General features: G+C 36.1%; 1 pseudogene; it reads left to right on the forward strand.

Moving 5' to 3' along the window:
• Positions 1 to 242: 242 nt before the first annotated feature.
• LOC112927408 (DNA primase large subunit pseudogene) lies at positions 243 to 1398 on the forward strand (annotated as a pseudogene).
• Positions 1399 to 4981: the final 3583 nt, after the last annotated feature.

Below are 4981 nucleotides of genomic sequence, written 5' to 3' on the forward strand. Positions count from 1 at the left end.
CGGAACTGGATCCTAGGACCCTGGGATCAAGACCTGAGCCAAAGGCACACAGTCAACCACTGAGCCACCCACGGGCTCCCACAAACATTTTTTATATAAATATAACTCTCTGTATGGCTGAATTGTGTCTTTCCAAAATTCGTATGCTGTGGTCCTAACTTCTCTCATATATGACTATATCTGGAGAGAGAGTATTTAAACACATAATTAAAGTTAAATTAAGTCTCTCCCGCCATCTGAGGAAAGCGGCTGTTGGGGTTTGTGTGTTTTCGTATTTGGTGTGATTGCAGGGGAATGAGATGCAGTTTTCAGGGGGAATGCGCAAAAAACTGAGGTTGGGAGGTGACCAACGGAAGGCTTCCTACCCTCACAGCCTTCAGTTTTACTTGGAGCCACCTTCTGAAACATATCTTTGATTGAGTTTGAAAGCTTGGCTATCGATAGAGTTAAATTGCTAAAAGCAGTTGAAAATCTTGGTGTAAGCTATGTGAAAGGAATTGAGCCATGCCAAAGTAAGTTGGAGAATGAGATCAGAAGGCTCAAGTGTTCCTTCAGAGAAAGCTTAGAAGATGAATATGAACCACGAAGAAAAGATCATATTTCTCACTTCATTTTACGCCTTTCTTATTGCCAGTCTGAGGATCTTAGACGCTGGTTCATTCAACAAGAAATGGATCTTCTTCGATTTCGATTCAGTATTTTACCCAAAGACAAAATTCGAAATTTCTTAAAGGATAGCCATTTGCAGTTTGAGGCTATAAGTGATGATGAGAAGAGTCTCCGAGAACAGGAGATTCTTGCTTCATCACCCAGTTTGTGTGGGTCTAAGTTGGATTTGGATTCGGAGTCAGTTTATAAGATCCCTTTTGCTGATGCTCTGGATTTGTTCCGAGGAAGGAAAGTCTATTTGGAAGGTGGCTTTGCTTATGTGCCACTTAGAGACATTGTGGCAATCGTCCTGAATGAATTCAGAGCCAAACTGTCCAAGGCATTGGCATCAACAGCCAGGTCCTTGCCTGCTGTGCAGTCTGATGAGAGACTTCAGCCTCTACTTAACCACCTCAGTCATTCATACACTGGTCAAGATTACACCATACAGAAAAATGCTGGGAAGATTTCTTTAGATCAGATCGATTCGCTTTCTACCGAATCCTTCCCACCGTGCATGCATCAGTTACATAAAGCCTTGCGGGAAAATCACCATCTTCGTCATGGAGGTCGGATGCAGTATGGCCTCTTCCTGAAGGGCATTGGTTTAACATTGGAACAGGCATTGCAGTTCTGGAAGCAAGAATTTATTCTTTAAGCAAGAGGACAGACTATACGCCTTTCAGTTGCTTGAAGATTATTCTAACCAATCCACCAGGCCAAAAAAAAAAAAAAAAAAAGTTAAATTAAGTCATGAAGGTAGATCCCAATCCAATATGGCTGGTGTCTTTATGAGAAGCGATGATGACATAGACACACACGGAGGGAAGACCATGTGAAGACAGAGAGAAGGCCAGCATCTACATGCAAGAGGAACACCTCAGATAAAAGCAAACTCATTGATTTCTAGCCTCCAGAATTATGAGAAATGATTTTTTGTTAAGCTGTACTATCTGTAGTATTTGTTAAGGTAGCCACGGCAGACTAGTATACTATCCACATAAAAATGATACTTGACTAGATAAAAGTTAATACACAACTAAATTTTAATTAGTCACTAAAAAGATTAAACACCTGTATCAGCGAAAGATTAAAACACAAAGAGCACAAAGTTGACACTACAGAGGCAGCATTATTCTTGGTGTCCAGCTTCTGTCTACATATGAACATGTGCAATACCAACTCTAGCATTTCAGGTCATTTCTCAACCCTGTAGGTTACACACAACTGGCCATTTTGGAATCATCTTAGACTATGGGAACAAGTTATTTCTTGTTCACAAGAAAGATCACAGAAAACAAATTCATTGACATTCATTTCATAACTTATGGTTGTTCACTGAATTGCTAATTAAATCTGTACCATTCTGAAAGACTAATATAAATGTAGATCAAAACAATGCAAATATCTATTTCTAATTATGTCTAAAAGTGGTGAAATAAATTTCAAATGACAGTACAGTACACCTGGGGAAAATTTAATAATCAATATATTTGACATTTTACCCCAGAATTAACCACAACACAATTGCAACATGATTTCAATGATAATGCTAAACATACCCATGACTTTTCAAGAATATGTCTTTTAGAATCGAAGTAGGCAAAAAAAAAAAAAAAAAAAAAAGAATTGAAGTAGGCCTCCCTGCCCAGAGTTTCATTTCAGATCACAGGGCTATACAGTTTCTTCTATTGAGTTTTCCCATCTTTATATTGACAACCATATTCTTATACAATAAATTGCATCTTATTTTGGTCCTAATGTTTATTATATTACATGTTTATATTATATAGCACTTTTAAAAATTCATGTTGATATTTTATTGTAATTGTTTATATTGTTTTTAATCTATAAAACTCAGAAAGCTCCTATATTATTTCTCTGGAGCTACTCTATCACAATGTGGATGGCTAGAAACTACAGATGTTTATTCTCTTGCCATTCTAAATTCAAAATCAAGGTGTCAGCAGGGCCACACTTCCCCTGAAGGCTCTAAGAAAGAATACATCTCCTCCAGGTCCTGGTGGCTGTCTGCATCCTTGACTTGTGGCACATCACCCCAATCTCTGTGTTTGTGGTCACATTGATTCCTCTTCTGCCTGTGTTCACTCTCTTTTTCTCTCTCTTAGAGGATGACTGGAATTGCATTTCTAGCCCACCTAGGTAATCCAGGACAATCTCTCCATCTCATAATCCTATGTAATCACATCTGCAAAGACTCTTTTCTCAAATAAAGCAATGTTTCTATATCCCAGGGATCATGACTTGATATTTTAGGGTGACTATTAATCTATTACACCTTCTTTCCCTTTAAAATATGTATGTAATTATACCTCTGTATTAATTACATCATTGATCAAAAATGTGTTATTTATATTAAATAAAATGTGCTAAGTTCTATATTTTTATTGATTGATTTGTAAGCAAATTTTTTAGCCTAATACATAATTTTTCCAATCTACTGAGACACCGATGTGTAATTTCTCATTTTTAATGTATTTGTTACATTTTCCTTTAAATGTGTAGATCAGATAAATGGGAAGGTTGTAAGTGTTCCTATATTTTTCTTGATCTCTCCTTCTCCAAAATCTTTCACAGATGCTAAATACTCCTGCCTTATTTTCAGATCTTCTCACACCATGATAGGCATCACATAAATGAAGTTTAATGAAGGTCAAACCTCATTTAACAGATACTGTACAACACTAAACAGCTCCAATTAGTGAAAAGATTACCAAAAGTCTATTGCTGACCTGTTTATTTCAAGAAGTTCCTAATATGACAAATACAGTACCACACAGATAATTTGGCAAACTACTCCATGCATATTATAATGAGATTCAATGATATTTGATACTATTGATCCTTCCCTGACCCTTTATCCTCTATTGAATTTAACACTAAGTTATTGTTTCACCTTATAAATATTATCTCATATTTTGCTGAATATGGCAAGAAAGCAGGAGATTCATTACTAGATTAGGAAGACTTTAAACATAAATCTGAAGGAGAGCAATGCAAAGATGAATCATCTCAGATGTAGTTCCTGCTTTCAAGGAGGCTGCTGTTTGGGAAGTGATACAGTTAGTCACCCATACAGCATACCATAAAACAATCAGGGATAATTGATACCATAAATCTGAACACAAAATATAAAAGAGTAGGCAACAAATTCTGACTGAAACGACTGGGGGAGACTTAAGACTTGCCATCTCTTTTTCATATAGTGAATGCTTTTCATTCTTCTATCAAGTATATCAAGTATCAAGTATATCAGCACCCTGGGAAGGCTTTTCCCCTTTCTTCCATGAGAATCAGTTGATATAATTGGGGTACTCATTTTGCAAATAATTTTATAAATAACATATTGCAGTCAGCATATAGTTCATCATATGCTATTTAAACCTGTTCTTGTTTTTGTGTTGCCCAGGGATTTTAAGAGTCTCAAAAAAAGAAATCATATTTTATTCATATACAAATCATATACACTAGCACACTGCCATGTTTGATGAGGAATTAAGTACACATTTCTTGAATAAATCACTAAAGAATACTCAAGATGTCCACTTTTATCCATGAAATGATTAAAAGTTGTCAGAATTTCTCTCCCACTCTTTGAAACTATTTAGAATGGAAGCTAAAGATGTGACTCTTGCGATAGTGTCAGGTCACTGCCTGGAAGCTTGCATGCTACAGGGCAGAGAAAGAAATCCCAGAGAAAAGTGGAGGTCTCTATGAACTGAGAAGACAAGGATCATTCTTCAGGAAGGCGAAGATAACCAAGGAAATGAATGCATAAATGAACACATATTTAGCTGAGAAGCTAAGTTATTTGCCCAAGTGAATATACTTATATTAGGTTAAACAACTTCAAATACATGACTTTGTCAACTCTTTGAGATAGAAATCTTTTTAATTGCTGTTTTGCAAACTAGGGAAAAATAATTGAGAGAGGATACAAGCTGTCCCAATGCACAAGGATTGTATGAGAACAGAACAAGTACTTAAACCCAGATGTTCTACTACCAAATTGATCCTCTGAAGCTTGAAGGCAATTTGACCTTTCATCATCTCTTTTCATATGACTAATCCCTAAATACTGGAATACAAATTATCCTCTCAACTTCTTCAGACAAAATGACCTCAATTACTTTCATCACATTAACTTTCTTGATACCTGCATCACAATTCTGAATTTTATTAGGTCATTGGCAAACAAATACTTAAGTGATTTTATATATTGACTCTAGAAAATAAGCTCAAATGGTCAGCTACCTATGTTTAAGAAGAAAGAACTTAGCTTACTGATCAGTGGCAGTGTATGAATAAGGCC

This window comes from Vulpes vulpes, chromosome 4 (assembly GCF_048418805.1).
Source record: "Vulpes vulpes isolate BD-2025 chromosome 4, VulVul3, whole genome shotgun sequence".
In the NCBI taxonomy this organism is placed as follows: Eukaryota; Metazoa; Chordata; class Mammalia; order Carnivora; family Canidae; genus Vulpes; species Vulpes vulpes.